The sequence below is a fragment of the Glossina fuscipes genome, unplaced genomic scaffold (genome assembly GCF_014805625.2).
Source record: "Glossina fuscipes isolate IAEA_lab_2018 unplaced genomic scaffold, Yale_Gfus_2 0, whole genome shotgun sequence".
Taxonomy (NCBI): Eukaryota; Metazoa; Arthropoda; class Insecta; order Diptera; family Glossinidae; genus Glossina; species Glossina fuscipes.
In genome coordinates this window covers 18,765,783-18,792,338 of record NW_023998414.1, presented here as the reverse complement: position 1 = coordinate 18,792,338, position 26,556 = coordinate 18,765,783, and the positions used below count along the sequence as shown (strand labels likewise).

General features: G+C 31.6%; 1 protein-coding gene across 1 annotated transcript in view; it reads right to left on the bottom strand.

The window, feature by feature from the left end:
- LOC119639931 overlaps nucleotides 1-24,787 on the bottom strand; it is a 153,337-nt gene extending 128,550 nt beyond the window's left edge. Inside the window, exon 1 of the mRNA XM_038037664.1 lies at nucleotides 24,205-24,787. The gene's annotated coding sequence lies outside the window, so the exon portion shown is untranslated. The remainder of the gene's footprint in view (nucleotides 1-24,204) is intronic.
- Nucleotides 24,788-26,556: the final 1,769 nt, after the last annotated feature.

Below are 26,556 nucleotides of genomic sequence, written 5' to 3'. Positions count from 1 at the left end.
GACAGCTTTTAAAACTTTTGCCCAACTTTTGCCTATGTCTTACCTATATTCCGCAATATAATCGCATTACTAATGCAATTAATGCCCAAATTAAAACGATCTCGTTAAAGACAAGGTGTTACCTTACATAGCGTTAAACCCCCGGTTTACGCAGCTTCATCTGCCTTAGGCGACCATCGTTATTTGATATATGCATATATATATATATATAAACTATAATGTTTTACAAAGTCACATACACACACATATATATATATAAAGGCGTGCAAAATTGGATACATATTATATATGCAATTCATGCAATCCCTGTAGTTATTGTAGCAGAATAGCGAAGGAAATGTTTACAAAAAACTTTAATCCTTAATGTCCTTAACTTAATTAACTATACAAAATGCAACAAAATACAAAATTCATGAGCAAGTAAAATTATTTAATTTTGCACGTCTTGTTCGTATTATTTAAAGTACCGTTACTTTTAAAGTTCATAGAATTCTTCTTGCAAAAATCCATTTTAGTATTAAAATTGCATTGATAAATTGAAAATCTGACGAGATATTAGTAGCTCCTTTATGACATTGATATAAGCAAGAAAATTATATTCGGCCATGGCCGATCCTTTTAAGCCCATAACCGTTATCCAAGAAAAAACGGAAAAAGTGAAAGGACTACATTTTCCTGCTCTGCAATATAACGTGGGCGTGGCTGATTTTTTCTATTTTCAAAATAAAATTTTTACCGCAAAGGCGTGTGGGCATTGTAGGCCTGTCCTTTAAAAAGCTTAAGTTATTTCAAAATTCTTTTGCAAATTTATAGGCGATATCTTCATTTTCGCTAACGAGAGTATATTTGCCATAGATGCTTCACAGTTGGGCAGACAAACAGACAGACATGCATAGATGCGATCCGAATTTAAAAATGGCCGAGAATTTCAATACTTTATGGGGTTTTTAAAGCATGTGTTTTACGTGGTACTGTAAGTAAGTCGTTCGACGAATTTTGCTAGATTTTCAATGCCAAACTGCATGCAAGAACTTCCAATGCGTCGGCTAAATTTAAAGTCATTAACTTAATTTTTACGGTCAGGAGAATGTTTACAAAGACGAATAGTCTGACAGACAGACGGACATGCTTAAGTTAATTCAGAATGTGATGCTGATCAAGAATGTATGTACTTTGTAGGGTCTGTATGTACTTCGTTTGGGTGTTGCGAACGTTTCGACCAAATATGAATATACCTCCCATCCTTAGTTAATGGGTATAATTACGCAATAAAAATTTTACATACTTGCGTAATACATAATTGGATTGCAACAAAACAATCATTCCCAATAGATAAATAATCTATTAGACCAATAGAATGGGTAATAAATGAAACCAATCGGTGCATTCAAGACGATTAAAAATCTATTCTTTACATTTTTTATATATATATGTATATATAGTCGTAGTTTTTTGTTTGCATAGCATAGGTCATAAAGAGTAATTACACGACCCATAAATTAAAACCATAGAACCCTTTTCGTTTTTTTTTTTCTCTCTCTCTTTCCTTCATTTCTTCAACTGGTAAAACTTTTTACAGAAATTTTTACGATTAAAATAACAATCAAGCAATAATCTCTGAACGTGCAAGTAACCACCGCAATGGAGATAGCACGAGTAAATTATTTGATGTCAGGTTTTCTTTTTATTATTTTTAGTTTCATTTTCGTGTGGTGCACCTGTATATAATTCATTCGGTTTTTATGAGATTAATTTCAGAAGCTACAAAAGACAAAGAGCACTGACATTCACGTGCATAGAGAAAAGAAAATGGCATTTGTCATAAAACCACCAAGTTTCGCGGCTTTTTGAACAACTATGGCGACTGTATCCGTTTTAAGCTGTAAGTAAGTATGCGTACAAGCAAGCATTATGAAGTCCACAAACAAATTCAAAAGTTGTAGTTAATCTGCGCCTAGGTATATACGCGAACGCATGTTATGTTGTAAATGAATGCGATGTTATATGTATATACGCACATATATATATGTATGTATGTATATATATGTATATATTGGGTAGTTCCGAAATTTCTTGCAGTTTTTCACTATAAAATAAAATAATCTTTTAATTTATCTAAGAATGAATTCTCAATTAATTTATTTTGTACAGCAATCTAACGAATCGTTATGTGTCGATCAATTCTAATTCTAACGTATTGGTAATTGTTCGTCATCAATGCGGTAAACCTTTCACTGAAAATATCCAGAATGAAATTTCGGAAAATTAATTTTTGCAAGTGCTACACCCCTAGTTCCATACAAAGGATGTAAAATAAAAAATTAAAAGGCTCACGTTCATATTTCATGACTTATTTACATCTCACTACTACAATGCAACCATCGAACACTTGGCGAATTTTTTACAAAACAGATATAAGCCTGCTCTACTTAACTATATACACCTTGAACTCTAATTATCTGTCTAGGTAACTGAAGAAAGTTATTTTGAATCTGGTTTCGGCGAAAACCGCAAGATATTTCCATACTCCCTAATATAGACACATATATGTATATGCATAGAACACAAATAAACAAATGTAAATATTAACACGAAATAAGGCACGTACACGCATCTACCCACCAAACACGTAACTTATAAATGTCTTTTTGAATTATCTTTGCCTCTGTGTGTGTGTGTGTGTGTGTGTGTGTGTGTGTGTATGACTATGCGCATGTATGTGATAAATATTGTATGTATGCACGTGTGTATGCATTTTTGAACTTGTAAAATTTATATGTAACCAAAATATCAAACATGTTTGCTTTGGCAGAAGAAAGGAAAGTCTAGTCAGCGTTTGAAAGGCCGACAACAATGTAAGCACTTTTGCGTGCCAAACGTAAGAGAGAGAGAGAGAGAGAGAGAGAGAGAGAGAGACAGAGAGAGAGTAATGAATGTTACTTTTTTATCTTTATTGGCAGGAGAAATCTTCAGCTTACTCATATGTTATCTTCAAGTTCCTGCATTTAATCGGATTTCAAACCACAACCGAATATTTTACTCTTTCTCACACCCTTCAACGATAAAAGCGTACCGATGCCATCTTTAAATTTAAAACCTTTACAGATCTTTTAGAAGTGAAGTATTTCCTAACCAATATCCTATACAAACTATCGCAAACTTGCACGCAAGTAAGCTTTAATGAACTTTGAATATATTTTTCGAAAGCAAATCATATCATCTTTTCAACGGACTATAAGTGACGTGCATTATAAGCAAATATGAAAATTCGACTCGACAAATAAGCTCAAGGCGGAAAGAAATAAGTATCCTTAAAATTTTTCCTCACTTTTTAGTGTACTTTGAAATCGTGTAACACAAACAAATCTGAATCCATATGACCGTAATTAATCAGAAACTTGATAACTGGATTTTGTGTAACTTACATATCACCCACGTCACTCATCGGTCGATCTCGCAACAGATTACCTTTCGCCCGTACAATTAAGTCAATTAAAATTTAAAATGAATTAAAAATAACGGTGATGGGTGTTTTCAAGCCGTGCAGCCTGCTCATGTTTGTTTCATTTTGTTTGATGTTTTTTTTTTTTTTTTTTTTTTTTTTTTTTTTTTTTTTTTTTTTTTTTGCAAACCCAAGGTACTTTTCTTTCGCCACCTCCCAGCTACCAACACAATTTGTTTGTTAAGTAAAGAATGGATGGATGGCGATGAAGAAACTGTTTATATAAATAAATAAAAAAGGCAAATAAAGCGAATAATTTTTTTTGAATCTTAAGAGCACTTAAACCATTTATTTGAAATTTATTGCATGTTACATAAATGCCTGTGAAATACGCAGCGAAAACGAGACGTGGACGGACAAACTGATATATGCTTTCTTAGTAACGCAATTAACAGTATTTTCGATTTAAGATGATCAGAAAGCGTTGAAATTTTTAGATGAATATCGGGCAGTTATCGTTTTGAGTTATCGCTTATATTAAAATATATCGCCTCTGTTTATATGAACCGTTACCACAAAATGGACATACATTCTTTCATTCTCCGTAAATCAATTTCGAAACTTTGTGGTAATCTTCGATTTTCTATGAAACTAAAACAAAAAAATGAATAATACTTGAAAAGAAAAATTTCGATACGTTTAGAATCTATGTTCCTTTCGTCTTGTATTTAGTACAGCACCGCGATGACGCGCTTAACATAATTAATTACCTATAGTGAATATCTATATCTAACTTGTGGCTTAACTTTACGATGTCCGCTAACTCAGCGGGTCATTGGAATGCGAAATGGCGTCTTTCAATGTGTGCTGCGATGCCCATAATAGAGGACCTCACTACGCCTGAAGTATCAGATTGATTTGGATAAACTATCCGGCCATTTAACTCTAACTAAGGGACTCGTCTCTTTATTTATAGCTCTACAGTTTTTGGGTTTATTACAACCAGCAGCACTCATCGTCGCTGCTGCCTCGCGAATGGTGAAGTGGCAAAAGTTACCTCTAAGCACAACTGACTTACTATCGCTCCTGATTTAGCCAAAAAATTACAAAAGCTTGCCTAAGCATATGCGACTTAGATATGAATGAGTACATTGACCTCGTATGCACTTACTCTAGACTGAAATTGTATTTAATCAGTCAATATGTATGGTCAAGAAAGCGCCGAGGTAAACATGAACATTAACTTTATTAAAGAAAACTTAAATAGTTCAATTTTCTTATGGGATGTGTGTGATAGTATTGGTGGCATGTTGCTGCTGCTGCTGCTGCTGCTGCTTTTTGACAAAGCTCGGTCTCGAAGACAAACAAATCCGTCGCTCTAGCCACGAAGACATCTAGTCCGTTGAGAACAGCAAAAGAACATTATTGAGTAGATCCGTTACTTCGAATTTTGGTTTTTTTCTTGTTTTAACAATGCGTAAGTTGTAAAAGATCATTTAAATACGTATTGTTGCATGAATGAGTGGGTAAATGAAAGTGTTTCCTAAAACATAACCTTTTAAAAATAAATGCAAGCAAAAATATTTTTCATTCCTTAGAATCAGATAATATATGTGATTAAGTTAACGATAGAATTCGTTTCGTTTTTCCGATATATTCTATCCTGAAGATTGTCCTGAGTCGTTTCGTTATAATTGGATACATGTGCTTCATTAAATAGAAAGCACTGTATGCACAACTTATACCCAAGCTCGGCACTTTTACGATAAATACGCTCTTTTTTTATTTGCTTTCATTTAACAAGTTTATATGTAAATATAAATATGTAAAATGTATAATTTTTGCACTTGAATAATGTCACATCGAATTATTCATAAATCTATAGGTGTAAAACCGCACGCACGCAAGCAGACAAGTATATTGTATGTAAAATGCTCATTTTCTTTAAAAAAAAAAAAAAAAAAATTTACATAAAATCTTATCATCAGTTAATGTCATGATATAAAATTACAATTAACGTTAATGTGACAGATGTACCCGTTAAAACGTTGCTGATGGGTGGCGCAGATGAATGAGAAGAAAACATGTAGTACATATGGTATTTATTTGGCGGTTAATTAGGTTGCATGGCTTTACACGTAAATGTACTTCAGTTCACTCTTCTGAAATATTTAAATTTTCCAACTATAACTGAATGGAAATTAAGTTGAAATTTTTGTTAATTGCCAACAGTGTCTGCAATGAACGTATACAAAACATATGAAACTTTTCTATCTTATCTCCGGGCACCTTTTTGTTCTATTCAGTAATTAATGTAATATTTAAGAACACGATGTCGATTTTACTTTAAGCAAATTTTAACACTTAAATCACATTAAATGTACATAATAATGTGTATGTGCAGTTTATTTTAATTTTTTTTTTATTTTCTTGTCGTCGACGACATTCACACAAAAACACACTAATGCAATATTAGGTTGGATAAAAAGTGTTTGCGACATTTTTCTCGAAAATTACTTTAGACTCACGTAACTTCAATAAACGATGACATTAACCCTATGAAGGCATGCTACTTTACTTGAACGATAAGACAGACCAAAGATAATTGCATAGTCCCGCAAATCCAATGGGTAATCCAGAAGAAAAAATCTTGAACTAGTTTAAACGACGAGGTCAGGTAAGTCGAACAGAATTGCGTCACGCCGAACACTAGCTCCGAATTTTACTGTTTACTGACTATCTACGCGGAAAGTGACGTCTTAATGACTGCTCTGATTACCTCAAAACCGCAAATTGATTAAACTATGAAGTGCTAAACGGACCTTGCTTTGCCTAGACGGACGAAAAAGTGGCGCTGACCAATTTTCTCATTCTGGTATGCCAGGGCTAATGTTGACGATTGTTCTGCCTATTGACGGGCATCGATTATCACTTCGTATGTAACTCGTCTTCAACTACCGTAAATGTTGTAAATATCTGCGTATTCTGTCGCTCTCTTCCTGCAGTAACTTGCAGTTGTACGTGCGCACGTAAAACAAATGCAAACAATCCATAGATTATCAAAAAACAAAAGAAAACGTTTTCAAATTCGTTAATTCAATCGAAAATAATTGAAAACGAGCCAATGAATCCCTTGGTTTTTACCTACTTTTGTAATTAAAAAACCGAGTCACATACTTTTTTTTTTTTATTATTTCAATATGTCCGGTTACTCAGAAGATGTCTCTTGTACGTGTAACAGAAAACAGAGAAAATCAGCCTCGCCCACTGCAACTTAATACTTTTGCTTTAGCATAAAAGATTCGGTCACGATCGCGTATAATTTTCTTACATGTTTGTTGTTGTTAGGTATTTAAAGGTTTGTTATTAAAAAAAATTTATAATTATTGATAAGTAATAATAGATGTATGTTTTGTATTATGTAAATGCGTTATGCAAAAGTGTTAAGAGTGCTGGCTAAAGAAGAGCACCGATAGACTCGTTATTTGTCCTAGAATTTATTTCTTTGGTCTAAATAAATCGTAACAATAATAATAACAAGTACGGCAAGTAGGAAAATTATATTCGATTGGAATTTTTATATACATCGCCGATAGCCTCAAAAAGACTAAAAAAGAGAAGGGACTACATTTTCATGCTGTAGAAAATTGGCTAAGCGTGACCGATTGTTTTCACTTGCACTCGAATACTTTTTTTTGAGACCGTGACAATAGTCTTCTGCCGTTAAGAGCTATTTTATTAAATAGTTCTTGCTTGAATGATTTATCATAATTTCATAATTAAGTTTTCGATTATGAGGGTCATGCATAAAGCGAATTACAGGTCAATGCGGTGAAATCAAAAAGAGATATATGCGAGGGCTGACTATTTTTAATTCCCATTCAGGTTATCGGCGCCCTCTTAAATGTTACAAGATAAGCAGCTTGAAAACGTGGGATAAATTTACCCATATTAGTTTTATGATTATATGTAAGTTGTATTCGTAAAAGTTTCTTTTTTGCACAATAAAACGGAAAATAAAAAATAAATTACATAATTAAAAATTAACTTTTATAATATAATCAATTTGCGTGAACTAAGAACATTTTACGCAAACTTACAATGACAACGCATTACTTATATATACGTACAGTGTATCTTAGGATGAAGCACTTTTGGGGAGAATGCTGGAAATAAGCTTCATTTACTAAAATGTAATCTATTTTAAGGATAATAATAAGAAAAACATTATGAGGAGACCGTGAACAGTATACGTAATTATATGGAGGAACATCAATAATGTAATACGCTGATGATGCAATTAAAAGATGATAGTTCGATGTACTTGTTCTAAACAAAGATACAATTGCGGGCGACCCTGACTTTAAGAGCAGGCCTTTGCATCTTGACACATTTACAATTCACGGTATGGTAATAAGATGCAAGCGGGAAATTGATTTTTGAATTTGTGCTGAAATTGTGTTCGATCGTGAATGTTCACCAAATTAGTTTCTATGAAAACATTTTTAATTTCCTTTATACGGATCTCATTGTGTTTTCAAAATTTTTATTATTTATTTGTTTATTTTTTTTATATATTTTTTTTATTAACGGCAGTATTACTTTGATCTTAATACAGTGCTCTACGGGTTGTAAATAATTTTTTTCTTTCTTTTATTTTTTTGACATTCAATTCTTATACATACATCTCGCTGTCTTTCTTTAGAAAATAACTGAAAACGTGTACCAATTTTTTTCAAAAACAAAACAAAATTCCTCACCAAAGTTTAGCTGGTAAGTTATAAACTTATGTCTTCTCACTGCGTAATACTTTACGAAATGAATGTGAAGAAAACAATTTTTAATCGAATAAATTCTTTAATGTATTTTTCCGTGCACTTGACTTACTTTTTCCAAATTCATTGTCCAAACCATTTATTATTTCTTTCCTCAAGCAATTTATCCACGCTTACCACAACTCTTCCACTTTATTCGGAAAAACTTGTAACATAATAATTTTTTTTTTTTAAATGAAATTCGAAGCGCCTCGGCTATACTATATACCACACAATTGTTGATTAGATTGTTTGGATTCTCTCTTGATTAGCGTTTGAAAAACACACTTTAATCCCGCAAACAGTTTCTTATCGCCATAATTTCTTTTTTAGATTGTAACAGATCGCTTCAATTTCGTGATACCATACATAAGTTGCGATACATACGCGGTATATTAAGTTTATGCGGATGTAAGAGTATTTAAGATAAACCCAATTTTCGAAATAATCCGTCCTTAAGACATTTATTGGCACAAGACCGTTTATTTGACATCCTACATCACGTCGTCTAATTCAGACATTCATTCGTTGTCTTGATAATACATAATTTCCATTAAAGTCCTCATATCAGACGTATTCCAAAGTTAGCAAACTCAATTAACTTGTCGCCGATTTCAATAATTTCCACTTGCTTGCATCATAAAAAACTACAAGTTGGACTTTGCCGTCATAGAAGTATCTGCATTTCCTGAAAGTCCCAAGTTTTACATCACATTACTCTTACGGAACAATTTTCATCATAAAATGTCAAAAATTGGCTATTTTTGCCATACGCACACTTATTTTTCATCAAGACCGTTTTATGAGATCGGGTAAGGTTATTGTTTACCTTAAATTATTATTATGCGCGAATTATCATCAATAAATATTGAAAATTAGGCCATTTAACCATATGAAAATTCAGTTTCCGTAGGAACGTTTATAAGGCAAAAGAATCAAAATATAGCCCGATTCAAAAAGCTCAGCAACTTAGAATGTCACAATACTCTTATTAAGCTTTTTTTATCACAGTTCCTTAGAATGAAATTATTTTTCATGGAGTATGGAGAGTGGCCGCAAAAATCCTTCGGTTCGAATCATTTTTAATAGTGATTGTCCTTAGATCGATACATGTCAATATGTACTAAATTTAGACAAAAGCTCTCAAAAATTGCGACCTATTGCTTCATGGTCACACATCAAACGGGCCGACAGACAGACAAGTTCCAAAAGTGATTCTGAATCTATCGGCACAGTAAGGAATGAGTATATCTCAAGTCCTTCTAGGTTTTAACATAAGTCCGTACAAACTTAATATACCCTATATCACAAATGTAGGTGGGTGGTGTAGGTTCGTTAAACTCTAAAATATGTTTCTTAAGAATCGTAACAAATAATATAAAAAAAAGTACTAAACAAAATTTAATGCATAGTATAAGGATTTGCATTCGATAGAGTACGGTACCGCAGAGTAGACGTTATTGACTTTATAATTTTTATTACATACATTTTGATAAGTTTTTCTTTGTGTTAAAAATAAGTGATTTTACCTGATTTCTTATAAAAATGAAGAGCAGCGAAGCCACTATTACATTGTGTTTCTAATACAAAAACAAAACAAAAAAGTCCATAAATGCATTTGTTTGCACTTAAACTCTTTTTTTATACGAAATGTGTAGTATATAAATATGATATGTATATATATATGCACGATATGTATAAGATACGCGCAGATGCCGTGTTTACCGAGAAGAATTTTCAGTGTTCATTTTTATCAAATAAAATTGCATCATAAACTTGCAAAATAACATTACCAGTGCACTTAGGTATATACGTAATGCATACAAAAAATGAAAGAAAAAAGAAAAAAGCTCCGTGGAAGAAAAATTTTTCTCACAGACTATTTATGATACCAGATACACTTATATATATATATATATATATGTATAAAACATACATGCACTTCCTGTTGTTTTTCACATCCATGAGTTTTTTTTTAACGAATTGTTCTTTTTTTTTTTTTTTTTTTTTGTTTTTGCTTTAGTTTTTTGCTACATGGTATCGTACATTTTGCAATCTCATCCATTATAACTGGCAAAACAAAAGCGTACTTTAAAATTTCTTCAAAATATGAAAACTTTAGGATTTCTTCGTTTTTATTATTTTTGCTTTTGCAACACAGATCATCTTTGATTTTACGCCTTCTCATCATTTTCCTCATCTCCTTTCTCATTTAGTTTGCATTAACGTAACACTCTGCCTTGTTCATTTTGTTGCATACATCCTACTTGTTAATATTATATGTCTATGAATTGTTTAGAAGACGTGGGCGCGTCTACAATAAACTGCAAATATTCTCTATAAGCATGAGTAACGAAAATTCATTCAATTATCTATCACTAAAAATAAGAAGAAAAATTATATCTAAATTAGTAAAAGAACCATATATATATTTTTCCCAAGTCTACTACACTCACAATTAACCGAAATTCCGGAAAATCAGATATCCACCGTTATTACTGTTGCTTGTGTAACTAGTTTTTTTTTTTTTTTTTTTTTTTTTTAATTTTTGTACTCTTCGGAAATTTTATTCAATATTAAACGAATTTTTACTGTTCACTCATACAGGATAAATTCAATTTCTTAGTTGTGTGATATTGCACTCGTCGCTAAGATATGGCCTAGCAGTGTTGGATATCCGTTGCTATTAAAAAGCAAGCATTGTAGCAGTAGGAGTCAAAAGATTCGTTTAAGCCGTACACAATCTCGCTTCTTTTAAAATATTATTGTTTTCAGGCACATGTCAGATGAAGCCTTTGATATATTAATACACTTTTACTTATAGGCAGACACATGAAAATTGCTGAGATTACATAAAATCATTTGTTAAATAAATTGAATTTTTTCGTTTCGTTTCTTCTTTTTTTTTGTTTTTGTTTTTGTTTTTGTTTTTTTTTTTTTTAAATCCACTTTAAGCAAATATTTCAAATGGATTTACAAAAAATTATCATCATCATATTAAATGAGATAATATGGCAGCTTATAAACATTACACAAGCAAAGACCAGTAAATTAAGTTGATAATGAAAGTAAAGCATTAAAATCAATTCACTCTTAAATTAAATTTAAAAAAAACTTATTCAGAAACTTATTCAGAAATTATATTTACAGTTTAGATCGTTAAGCAATTTTTTATTTACTCAGTCGATGGCCCTCGATTCATGTAACACGGTGACGGTCAGAGGGAAGTGAGAAAAGAGAAAGGCATAGCGAGATGGTAATTGTGGACACGGCCTAGTTGATGCTATGCCTTTATGAGCATTAACTATGGCTACGACTTAGGTAGAACTTTATCGCAGCACTTGACTAACTTGGTAGTCGCAATTCTTACTTCTTACTCAACTGCTAATGCCACACATTTTTAAATCGATATATCCACCATTAGCGTGCATTTAAAAGACACATTTTCTAAAAACCTTGTATATGAATATACGAATATTTGAAATATTTTATCGTTTATTAGTAAACAATCATAATGAATTGCAAAATAAAGTGGAAATCATTAAAAAGTAATAAAATATTATTACTATTACATTTACAGGCGTCCCTCGTTTAACACGGCTAATTTTCACCTAAAATATTATATAGATAAAATATTATATAGAATCATTTAAACTTTTCTATAACCTAATAATAAAACAAATAAGGACATTACACTGGGGCAAAGCCGACTATTTGATGCCCTACATCACTTTGTCTAATACAATTATTTGCTCGTTTTGGTAGCAATACATCAAAAAGTATATATATTGTTTTCCGACAAAGATATACTTTTCATGAAAGTCCCCCATATTAGAGGAAGCTCAAAATATAATATGATATAAACCAAAATTTTGCAACTTGTGTTTACTTCGACAAAATTTTACTATTTTTCAGTTTCCGTTATAAAAAACTAGAAATTAGACCATGTAAGACTTGCTTCCTATGGTAAAAATAGACCCGAATGGTCCAAAATCTCTACTGTTAATTGTTTTGTTAAATTTGGACCAATTTTCATCATAAAATATTAAAAATTAAATCTGTCTCTGAAAGGCTTACTAGCCATGAGAAATCTTACACACACAAATCCACGCAACTGTCATATTACTAACGCGATATGGAAAGCGTATCAGTTCTGTAGCTGGCTATATATACTTAAATCTTACACAAAGTCACGTAATAAGCATGTGAGTTTAAATTTTATTGTATAAAATGTACAAAAAGCTTGAAAGCAATGAATTGAAAGATATTATATTGAACGGTAGTTACCTCAAACTCGCAAAGAACCTACGAACAGCTTAGCAGTTAATGAATCAATTTACATGCGATGGAAAAGATCCAAAAGGAAGGAAATTGACTACCATGCGAATTAACTGAAAATCCCATTTCGAACCGGTTCAGCATCGCAGTTTCATGACTTGCCTGCCAAAAAGGGAAGAGTCTTCTGTGACGAAGCGGATTATTCGGGGCTATCAAAGTTTTGCTGTTTGCTTGTTTTGTCGGTGGGATCAGCAAGGTGTATATATGTGTTTGTATCACGAGCTGCTAAAGCCGAATGAAACTGTTAGTCTAGCAGTTATCTATTGACGTCAATTGCGGCAAAAAATATGAGCAATAAGAGCTAACTAACTAGCACATCTTGCGTGACAGGGCACGCAAAAATTGTCAGGGATACACTGTTGCAGCTCTCACTCGCACATGTACTCACCAATCATAGCGCCTTGTGAATAGCACTTGTTCAGGTCGATGCAGCATGACTGCAGCTAGTACCCGGTTTCGAAATGCGAAAGAAGTGAGAATATGGGTTGATGTTTGGATCGCTGCCCAACCAATATCGTTCCTACGACACGGTATCGCCACATTGCCAGAAATATGGAAAGAAATTGTACCAATTTTTTCAAGAAATGCCTTTTTCAAGTGAAAAAATGCTCATGCAATACATGCAAGCACCTAATACAATAAAGAAAATTACTTGTCCCGCACCGGTTGCTCGCAATATTGTACATAAAATGAATTATCAATAAATAGTAATGTAAGTTTAGCAATTGTGCGGTGACGAAGGAGTGACATTATCACTCCTATAAAATATTTATATAGACTGGTACGGAAAATGATTTTGGAAAGCAATTTCTAAATCTATTCGTTGATGTGCGACAGTTACAATTACATACAATAAGGATATAAAATCAATCTCTGTGAAATTGCATGATATACTTTAGATTAATAGTCAATAAAAATGCCAAACAAAAGTTTTACGAATGTGTTCACGCGTTCGCTAAATCTTCTGAGCGAGTTGAAATTTTCAAATTATAAAAAGGATATGAAACGTTTATAAACTATTATGGAAAATGTCCATAAAATGCAGCGGTTTACGTACATCAACGAAAGCAATAAGAAGAAATTAAATGAAATGGAATATATATCAGTATTAGTAGTAGTCAAAAAGTTTTTTTTTTTTTTATTTTATAACTTGCTGATGAATTAAGAGGAAACAAAAAAAATTGAATGGGAAGATGTACTGCTTAGTAAGAAAATGCTCCATATTTGCTGTTATCTCACATCATATGCGAACTATTTCTTTGGAGAGGCTTTAAAGTTCAGCGAGAAAAAGCAACAACTGTTTCAATGTAATTTTATTAATAAGATTTAATGTTTCCGTTAATTTTAATTAAAAATTATTACTTAATGTATATTTATTAGGCAAGAATTTTTGCTTTTATTGCTAAACTCGTGACATTTGCTTCCGCGAAATCATCTTACACATGAGGATGCGACTCATTTCAACGAACGCATCAGCAACTTCGCAAAGTTACTGTTGAGCATTCTATACCCTGCACCACCAGCTGTACGGGGAATATTAAGGACTTTTATTTTCCGAATCGATGTAAGCTTGTCTATCCGTCTAGTGTCCCTGCATATATTCTTTTCTTAAATCTACAAATCTGCATAATAATAATTTTACATAAAAATTAACCCTAACGAATTTGGATCATATAAGTCTATTTTTTGCATCCTAATCCACGAGAAGGTTCTAATGCCGTAACGGTCTTTACGAAGGCAAAAAAGATCAAATTTTTAATATTTTACGATGAAAATTGATCCTTAGTAGACTAACCATAGGTAATATCGATCATATCGATCTATTTTTTAGACCGCACCATATATAGGGGCTCTCATGAAAGCAAGATCTTGTATCGCGTCATTCTAATTTGTGGTTTCTTATGACGGAAGCATCTGGAATATAATAAAATTTTTTTACAAAAAATTTGCTACAATTCGGCCACATTGACGCTTGAGTATCCTCCAATATAAGTGCAACTTTTGTATCATCGGAAGTGGTGGAAAATGTCTAGCAGTCGGCCTTGCCTAATTATTGCATTCGTGCTTATTGGAAATTATTTATTAAGTATTTGTACGATGACCTTTTTAAAAAAAATTACCAAAATTTTTAAGACTTGCTCAAACAACATTTACGTAATATAACATACTGTAGCGTAAAACGTCTTTGATGAACATTACGTCATTTATGAAACTCCTTTTGCCATTAAGTTCGTACATCTGAATTGTGATTTTAAAGATAGTACAAGTTTTATTTACAATTCTTAACAGATCTATCGGCAAATTATTTACAGAAATATAAATTTACAGTGCTTTAATCTTCCTTCCGGTCTTGTTCGTTCGAATATTGCAATTCAACTCTCTCGACTCTTTTCGAGACACTTTTCGATCACATCCGTGTACTTAATTTCATCAAAATAACTCAAAAATTGAGGCTTACGGGTTGAATAGAAGAAAGCAAGACGGACAGACAAGCGTAGATCGATTAGGAATGTGCTTTGTCTATCTCAAATCATTTCGGGTGCTGCATGCATCCGCCCAAACTTAATATACTCTCGTAGCACAAGTGGTGTAGGGTACAATAAAGCAAAATTGTAAACAAAGTTAACGATTACTTTTTTCCCATTTTTGACTGAATTCTTTCGTATATAGACAAATACACAAATATATTTTTTTGTAATTTTCTCTAATAATTAATTAAGTTGTGTGGAGAATTTTTACTTCAAATGTCGCATCATTCAAATACAGTGAGCAAAGAAGAAAAGGAAATAAATGATGAGATTTTTCCCACCTATAGGAAAACTGCAATTGACAATGTCTGTAATTAATGAATAACTGTTACAATAAGAAAACAATATTCGAATCTTGCATTCAAGCAGATTCTAATTATATTGATAGCACTAAGAATCAATTCAAGTCTCCTTTTTATACCCATCGCTGAACGATAAAAGTATATTCAATTCATCAAGTCTTTTACAATATCCAGAGGAAAGCTTCAGAAATCATATAAAAAATATATATATTCTTTCGTGATCAGCAGCAAATTCTGAATCGATGCAAACATATTCCTCCGTTCGATGGTACATTTATGTATTACACAAAATTTAAGATCTCGCTTTCAAATTTGCCGAACACATTAGAAATGCTTGCACACAATTTCATATTAAAAATGATACGAAAGCTAGAACATACGTGGATAGCGTTATTGAAATTAGGAATACTTTACTTTTTTGCCTTATTTCCTCATTACTTATAAGCCACAAGACGATATACATTTCCATGCTTATCCTGTCAAGCTCAATATTTATTACAGGCCATGGAAATTTATTTACTTTTCGTTTTTTTTTTTTCAAGTTTGTGCTTTAAGGTAAAGATGATGGATTTTGAGATGAGATTTTGCCACCGCGTCATATATAATTTTAATCGGTTTTATCTATTTGCGATAAGTTTCAAATTTATATATACAGTGTCTAACTACTTTTATAGTTGTGTTCGTGTGACGGCAAATGCTGCTCTTCAGAAAAAGATTATGGACGCGAGGACTTTTCTCTTTTTTTTTTTTTTTTTTTTTTTTGAAATGATCAATAATCACTCGAGGAATTGTCCCGTATACGTATCAGACGATGATCGGATGAGAGAGAAAAAAGTAAAGAAAGAGAAAGAGATCAGGAAGTGATCCCAACCTATCGAATATATGCCCGATCGCCCGATCATCCACGCACAAAGTAAACTCTACGGTATTTGAGATTTGATAAACTCGCGGTTCCCGATCTGACAGTCTCGACTCTTACCTACTCGATTACTTATGTAGAGAGAGAACTTATGGTTTTGTGACTATAAGAAATTCACGAGAACAGTGTCCGTCAATCAAATTCAAAGTTAAATTTAGGCATTTCTACTCTCATCCTAAAGAATAATATGTGGAAATGTTATGTAAAAATATCGTCTAATTATTGTTACCATTTGCAAGCCTGTGTGTTTACCCTTCCTTTTTGTTCTTTTCTGCCTTTTAAATTTCAACTTTTTTGATGGAACTGTGTTCTTTTATAAAAGTTGAAAGTTCTCTACCAATTTCTATGTACAATGTAAAATCCTTTTAATATATAAAAGATAATTTTTAATAAGGTTGTTAAGTGTACATTTTAAGAATTTAATTAAAGTTCTTCTGTTGTGCTTGAACGAACGAAGAAGAAAGCAAACAAGATAAGGGAACACACCAATCAAGAATACGTTACGGTCTTACCTACGTGCTGCTCACAACTAAATAATAACGATATTGACTTAGTACTATTGACATGAGAAAATATCTTAACTCTTCTACGTCTTACAATCGGATTTTGTATCACTCAAGCACAGATTAGGGATAAATTGATTTGTAGTTCATTTGTAACATCCACAACTATATAATAAGGATTACAATTCAATCCAGTCATGTTCATCTGTCAATTTGTCCAAGTATTGTAGATTATTATAAACTGCAAACTTGCACAAGCCGCACAAGATCTTTCCGTTCAAAGAGAAGACCCGTAATAATCAAAAATTTTGCAAACATGGAACGGAAGAGAAAATACAATGTATACAATAGGCTACAATTTCGAACTGATAAAAATCGGAGCTAATCTATCGCTTGGTGGGTGCAAGTGCAAAATTTTGTTCTGTTTCAGTTAAATCTCTTTACCCATGAGTATGGCTGAATGAAAATTCATTCGATAACAGCATTCACAACTACACACTGAAAATATAGTTGCCCGTAAATAATGTGAATTTAATCGTATCCGTATCCGTTCTGGAATTTCAAATGTTCCCACAAATAAAATACAAAACTCAAATTTGATAGAAAGGTTTGATTAATTTTTTTTTTTTGAAACACAAAATTGTTCAAATTTTGGGGGAACATATGTCGGAGGGAAAGACTTAACAATTTCTTCTCACCCACTCAATACGGTAGGTATACAATGGTCGACTTAACCTTCAGGCAATTTTCTTTGTTGCTTCTTATTTATTTATTTTAACGTTGACAAAAAACATTGGCAAAGAGAAGAAGCAAGAATAAATCGCAAGACAACATGACCTCTTTCATCTTAATTTAATGTCGAGAAAAAATCTTTAAGACTCTCTAACGAAAATAATAATTTAAGCAAACAATGAAATTTAGATTGTTCTCAGGCTTAAAGAGTAAAATACATTTTGAAAAGAATGCATTTTGATTGCATCAACAACGCGTTACCTATAAAAAGTATAAACCCAAAGCAACTATTGATAATAAGGCAGAAATACGTGCTATTCGAATAGGTGGGTGTGGTAAGTACATATTGACATATTACGTATCTAGTATACAAGTATATATATATATATATGGATATAAATAAGGATATCTAATCTTTTGTGAATGTTTGAGACCATCGCTTCCCTAATGGGGTTTGCATCATAAATTCCTCATTTTTAAGTTCTGGGCTTCCTGCACACAATACTCCAAGCGATTTAAGATATATATAAACAGCTTTCCATATACTAACACAATCATTTTGTAAATGAGATTTAAGCCTGTCCTTTGGTAAGACTGTCCATCCGTCCATCTGCACTCAAATTCGAAACGGCACATTTTGAGATATTTTAATGAAACTTTGTACGTTTAAAGAATCCGACTGTATAGCGATTGGATCAAATTGTTTTCATAGTCAATCCTTTTCCAGGGTTATAAATGCTCCGAAACCCTTAACCATGCGTAGTAGCCCCTATACACATACATACTCGCCTATGGTTCTTAAATTTAAGAATTGAATATTTATCGACCAACAAGAATGGCAAGCGTAGCTTGGGCCATATTCAATGTGATAACACTAAGAGCTTTATAAGCATATGCTAATTGCTTATATACAATTTTTAACTATTCATTGAGGTCAAGTTGCCCGAAAACACATTGCTCCTAGTATTTATAAAGCATTTCCCATTAGATTACGGGGACTACGTTCTCTTGTTTAAATGTTGTGCACAACCTTTCGGAGAGTATCATGGTGGCTGTGATTACCCAAAAGTTTCGTGGATAACACTGTAACCAATTAGATGGGTCTCGACTCGGACCAGAATTAAGGCAATTTTTTTCTCATTTCCCGTATCTCAGGAGTAGTAATTAGGGCCGTCTTCCATGGGGATTTTGTGTGCCCCTTGGGAGCGCCGTTGAACGCTTATCCAATTAACACTTTCTAAAATCGGGTAACGTAAAATCTTGGCTTTTGAAAGCGCCTACTCATGTCAAACTATTTTCACGACTACTTCTACTCATATGATGCGACATATTAGCAATTCATAATTTTTAATATTTGTCAAGAAAAATGAGTGAAAAATAGTAGTAGTAGTGCATATTAATAAAGAATTTGAAATTGAAGAAATTTGGACAAGATGGGATTACTTTTGGTACGCTCACTGCTTATAAGCGTTCGAGCGAAATTTCTGTTAAGCTTTTCTATGTCACAAAAATATAGTTTTTAATATTTAAAAACGAACATTGATGTAAAATAGTGGCTTGGCCGTGTTTATTGATCTAAGTGTGGACCATAATGGATAAGATTTTTGAATCGCTCCCATATTAGAATTCCCATGAAAAGTAAGCCTTTATTTAAAAAGACAATTTAATATTTTATGGCAAAAAAATAAGATACAAAATACTTGTGTACTTACTAACCGGCGTAGTCTTACGAAAAAAATTGTACATTGCCACCCAACACGTATAGATCTACGTAACACTTTGTCAAGTATTGCGAGTTTCCTTTGCATCTTTGTGTTCTTTTTTTCTTTTTGTGCAGAAGAGTTGTTGAGTGAAAGGTTCACGATAGTCACTCAGCATAATTGACTAAACGCTTAAACAATCAGGTACATTTTTTTATTTAACCATCATGGCTCCTCTGCCATTTAGCTTAAATATTCACCCAAAAGCAAAACGAAAAACAACAAAAAAAAAAGAAAAAAACTTGTATAAATGTATGCATGACTACAAAAATATGCAAATTTTATGCGAAACTTTTTTTTTATATCTAACATTAGAGGATGATAGCAAACTAACTTTTTTAATCCGTTTGTAACATTTCGTTATAAGCATTTGAAATTTCATAGAGTATATATATACATATAAACATGTTTTTGATTTTTGTTTGTGAACATCTAAGCACAGAAATCTGTGTGTTTTTGTGTCTTTTAGAGAAAATTCTAGTTTCAAAAAATGCATATGAATCGTCCCTATTAGGTTAAACGTCGGAAATCATGGGAGATGAGCCATTTTCGTATGTATGTCTTTAATATTTAAAATTTCTTTCTTTATTTTTTTTTAAGCTATTGTTTCCGAAAAATCTTTAAAAAAAAGTTTACTACATTATATATATAAATATATATATATATATATATATATATGTATATATTTTGGACATAATTGCATTAAAATATAAACCTTTCCACCACATTTTCAGTTCGTAGAATTATCTGCAGCATTCTTGAGTGTATGAAGGCCATCGTCATCGGTTTGGGAAAATTTAAATATAGAAATTATGCCGAAAAATTCATGACATTATTTTTTTCTTTTTTTTTTTTTTTAAACACATTCATGGGGAAAACTTGCGAATGCAAATAAAAAAAAAAAAAAAAACATTAATTAGATTTTTTATTTTTTTCTTCTTCTACTACCGAAACATATGTTTCATAGCATTAATAAGTAGCTCATGAAGAGAAATCAGTTTCTTTAGCGTCTAACAAATATACTTAGCGAGAATAGATTAATAAAAATTTTTCTCCACTATTTCAAGTGGAAAAAAATTTTGGAAAAAATGTGTTAATTAAGCAAGTGGGATAGTTAAGCAGTTAATCTATTTAAACAATCATAGCACAGTTGACTTAATTAAGTTAATTGTTGTGTCTTTCAGCTAATATTGGAACACAATTTAATATCCTAGCAAACTCGTTAAAATAGTGCTTTTAAGCAAAATACAAGCAAGATCTTCTTAATATTCTTCTCTCTCTCTCTCTCTCTCTTCTAAGATCACTATAGAATTTAAGTGCCTTCATGTTTAGAGAAGAGATAGAAATATTCAGTAAAGAAAGAAAATATACTAACTTGTTATAATATTGTTACGAATTTCACTTTTCTAAGGTATAGGACTCGTACCACTAGACCGCGGATATTCTTTTCAAGAGAAATACACTTTCAAATTTTTTTATTTACAATTATATTCCTTAACCGTAGGATTATTCACAAATTATTTTGGCAGTAATCTCGACTCAAACGTTCTTGTCCGACTAATTCGGCCTTCCGAAAATAGTCTATTTATATACATTTTTACGAGCATATTACTATGACCTAATTTCATGGCTTCATTTTTAATCCGTTAACCTGCTTTTCCGGTAATCGTTTTCCTCGGCCGGCAGCAGCATGACGCGCCTGTACTTGGTTTTTCCCTCTCTAGGCAATTTATTATTTGGGAAAATTAATTATCCGGAATGAGCTGGATTTAGGATTTCCGGAACAATATTAACATATTTCCAAGTCCACTCACTGCTGGCAGATACATAAAGTTATTACACATTTGAAAAGGAAAATAAGATCTGCATACAAACACTATTAAGTAAAAGAATCTCAATGCTCATAATTCGCTTATAGCCAAAAAAAATACAGACTTAGCACGTGTATAATGGTGTCGAAAATATTCGAATTTTTGTACTCTACCCCTGCTTATGGTACAAGGGACGGATGGATGCAACACACGAAAGGAGTTGAGTTAGACTCATCTGTTTTTATACCGATCGATTTGTGAGGTGATTCAAAAAGTGATACACAATGAGCTTCTGCATGTATTTAAGCTTGACTGTCTGTCTGTCCGTCTTATTTAATAGGGTTTAACTTTCAGAGCGTAAATTTTTGAAGACATTTTGATGACAGTGATGACATTAACATGTTTTGACCTAAAAACTACACTATCTTTCAGACCACTTGCCGTGAATTATCTAAGGGGGTATACGACATTTAATGACGGGCTCCCGGCCCGTGATAATATTTTTTTAATTCTTCTTTATTAAATTTTTCACTCAAAAGCTCGCCAATCGCCAAAAAGATAAACATTTATTAGAAATTCTGCAAGATGTAGACGCTGAATAAGTAGCTATAGGCAAGTAGATTATGATTTCTATTTCTATTATGATTCCTTCGATCCAAAGCTAAATCATCAATAAATCGCTTTTTTTAAGGCTGTCAATAGCGGCCTTACATTTACATACGCCTCAAAACTCGTATTTATGTTTGCATAGATATGTCGACGATGAAAGGTGAACTGATTCGTTCTTCCACAGCCGGTTAACACTTCGCCGCTTAAAGAAATGTTCCGCAGCAGAATCTTCGCTTAACAGAATCGTCACAGTCAAATCGCATTGAAATTTTAACACAAACTTGGACGTCGCGACTCTTATTTACTCGACTATGCGGTTGTCCACATGTAAAACATAGAAAATAGTTCGGTACCCGCTCTATATCATAGATTTTCATCTGTTTCAATCGCTGGTTTGGTTTTGTAGAAAAAATCAGTTACTACTCTTTATGAGTTTCTTTCAAGCGACGTCATATTATTGTCTACAAAGGATTTTAAAAACGCCCTTGGGATTTGTTATAAAAAATAACGAAGAGTACACATCATTGATTGATATATAATAAAATTTACAAAAAATTAGCAAATCACTCAACAAGTTCGAGCGATGACATACAGATATCGCCACTATTAACGAAATTCAAATTTTTTGCCTATCTTTTCGTCTCGATAACTTGTAAACTAGTTACCGCTGTCATATATCATATAAAAAATGGTGTTATGTAAAAATCATGTGAATTCATTATTAGTCAATAGTTTATCTTACATATGTATATCATCCTACAAGCTTATCGAGTGATGTGTTATGTTGTGAAACAATTTGAATCAAACAAGAAACGATTTACATAAAATGTTGTCCCCTTTCAATTAAACTGATATCGAATATTGAACTCAAATACAGGTTTTCCTAGACATATTCTGATGTTATTATTATTATTTTTATTGCAATTTATTTAGACTAAGGAAGCGAGTTGTACAACTGAATAGTAGGATGAGCATTTCTTTTTTTTAAAGGTAGACTAGATAGCAATTCTGGTCGTTTTAACAAAATTGCAGATACTTTTCTTATCTTTTTCGTTCAGAATGACTTCTTCACTTTTGTCCCGAATAATAAAAAATATCAGCTAACCATTTACCACAATTTAAGCAAGTAAAAATATTATATTTAATCACGACCGAATCTTTTATATACCTCTCCGTTATGTTAAAAAAGTCTAAAATAAAAACAAATAAATTTTTATACTTTATAATATTGGTAGGGGGCGCGGCTGATTTTTCCTATTTTGCAGAAAAACGCGCAAGTTTATGTGGTGTGTGCGTGTGTGTGTGTAGTATTTTATGAGTAAAGCGAGAGAGCATGTACGGATAGAGGGGCAAACGGATAGACGAACAGATGGACAGACGGAATCACAACTTTATATACTTTGTGGGGCATACGAAGTTTCCTTCTGGGCCTTGCAAAACTTTTAATAAATAAATATACGTATATATATAATATATATATAAATATATATCGTTTACTGATAGATATAATATAAAATAGCTTCGACCTAAATCCATTTGATATTTACTTCATTTGCCATACAAAGTACTTTCTAAACAAAATACTATGTTAGAATGGCATTAACCCTTAAATGCTGCCGGATGGATTTGGAAACATACATCCATCATCAACTAACCTGCAGAATCCGACTTGCTTTGTTATAAGCGACAATGTGCTTTGTGGATTAGTTTAAATAGGTATATCAAAAAAAAAAAAAAAAAAAAAACAGAGAGTACCAATGTCTTAAGTTTACTTAAACTGCTAAGACTAGATTGTCCTATTTTGAGAAAGTCCTCTACTACGCATCCAAATACGCTATAAATATTTCAGATATTTGCTATGGCAAATTTCGATAGCAGTTGTAACATATATCGTAGACAATAATAAATCGAAGAATATTTAGTTGAAGGACTAGCTCTAAGATCGGATGTAACAGAGTTTAAAGTACGAAAGCGAAGGAAATAATCCAAAAAGTAGAAAGCAATACAATTTAACTGATAGTACATATATATAATGTATATATAATATAGATGTAATGTCTATATGTGTATTTGTATAAAGCATAATATAATAGTATAAAGCATATAATCTAAAAATATATTATTGTGCGTTACGTGTAGACGGAAAAACTGAAATGTAAATATTAAAAGTTAAAACATATATATATATATATATATATATATATGACCATATATATATATGAATTTATATGGTGTGAGGGATAAACTATTAAAGAGATTCCATGCAAAAGAAGGAAACAGGTCGCTTCGATTTCGAGGCTTTTGATACGTATTTGTATACGTAACATATTTTTATATATCTTAATCGGCCGTTATACAGATAATCTAATGAAATTGAAGCTTACAATGCCACTCAATTTATATAAATTTTTTTTTGAAATAAAGTCAATACATTCTCAGACTATACCTTATCCCATATAGGCGATGTAAGTAGTACTTCTTGTCTTTCTTCGTCTTCTAATTCAGTTGTTGCAAGTGATGCATTTCAATTCAATTCAATTCCATCTATCACATCAAACATATCACATAGTTGTTGCAAAACACTTTTTATTGCAAACACTGCATCCGTTCAGTAAGCGAGAACAAATTGAAAGGCAATTTATTTTAAATAATTGATAGCCGGTATGATGGGTATTGCGAAGGCTTCGACTTTTTCTCTTCACTATTCCTTTTTTACTTATTTTATTTTTTTTTTTTTTTCACTTTTCTTTAATACCTTCTTTTTATATTATTGTTGTTGAGAAATTGGTGACATGTTTATGTCTTACACACAATGTTAGCAGGTGTAGTTATTTAGTTTGCTTGTATGCACATTACAGATATTTTGGTGAGTACATAACTTGCACTATTATGCGTGGAAGAAAATAATCTTTTTTTTTATTCTTTTTTTTTATTATTTTTTTTTTATTTGGTATTCTTTCATGTATTCTTTCATACACACGTATTAAACATATCTACATATGAGATTTATGTTATATAGGCATATAAATCTTCACAAAAATATATATTTATAATATATATATATATATATATATATTTATTTATATACACATATATGTTTATTTATATATATATATATATATATATATATATATAAGCATTTCCTTTCTTCGCTTTCTTTTTCCTTTATTTATTTTTCTAGCATTCTTTTTTTAAGTTTGTTGTGTTTGCTTTGCTTTTTCTTCTTTTCGATTTTGTTATTTTTTTTTTTTTTCTTGTGTATTTCTTTTCTATAAAAATTTTCTTGGTTGTTGTACTTGCTTTTCAACGTAACACTTTTTTTCTATTATTTGCTTGGCACTTGAACTAAATTCTTAGATGCCACTAAGGCTGATGCTACACCGTTATATGTGTAAATACACAAATATGCACGACGTACATATATGAGACGTTGTACTCTGTGTGCGTGCATATGTGTTCATATATTCATATATTCATATATATATATATATATATATATATTTATATATATAAATATATATCTAACATAAAAGCATACAAATATAGATCAGCGTATAAATGGATGCTCAACGTTTATGTGTTTGTAGGTCATATACAGGCGTGATAAATTTTTACTCATTTCTTTTTATCACAAATCTTATTTATTTTTCACTAAATTAAAACACAAGAAATTATAGAAAAACTGTTGCTGATAAATTAAAAACTGAATGTTTTGAAAATAAGAATCAGCAAACAAAACAAAAAAAAAAAAAAAATGAAAAGAAAAGAAAAATAAAAAAAACAAAAAATGTAAAAACAAAAAGTATAAAATTAAATTAAATATTTTTAAGACAACGTCGTCGAAGCGTCGCAACTTATCGTAGCTAGCCAAGTTATACGAAACAGCATCAGCTAGCTTCAGCATCGATTATGAAAGCAAAACAAATTATTTTCTAAAAAAAAAAAAAAAAAAATTTAAAAGATTTCTTTAGTTCAGCGTCCCGTAACACTATGGACATAACGTAATGAAATCTTTGTCTAAATGCAGTACTTTTTCTATAAAAGCTTTCACAAGCTTTACAACGATTGCAACGCAAGATTTTGAACATGTGTTCCTTCTATCGCTTTCACTATTCCCAAAAAAATGATCATTTCGGTAATAGAAGCAAGGACTTACTATATACGCTGCATGAACGACATATGCATTTACTGTCACTGTTAGCATAAAAATTGTCAATATGGTCAATACTCAATCTATATTGGACGGTGTATTTTCGGCGTCATAGTTATAGAACGTATTCCCCCACCCCTTCTCTCCATCCCACATCGTCCTTAAATTTTTCATTTGTAGAAATGCAAAAAAAAAAAGCGTTTCTTATAAGTTATAATAATAAACCATTTAAGTGAAAAGTACTGTAAACACGGGACATACACACTCACTGTAGCATGCATACACTTTTGTATGCAGTTTTGTAAATGTGCGAGGTCTTCTTAGCAATTAAGTGCGTTTTTATAGTATGCGTCTATAATTGCTTTATGGGCTAATATTTTATCTTCAGCTTTTGTTTGTGTCCTTGATTGCGGTGACAAATTATAAATTTTTAAAAGATTTCATAAGGTTTTCATTGCATTTTAAAAATCCTTCTACACAATAACGCTTTCTTATAAAATAATACATTAAAAACAATTTTATTTAGTTTTAGTTTTCTCGGATGAACGTTACATATTTTTTTTTTTTAAATAAAATAAAATTGCTTTTTTGTTTTTATTTTTTTTCTCTTATACTAAAAGATAACTATAATCCTCTTCTGCAATAGTA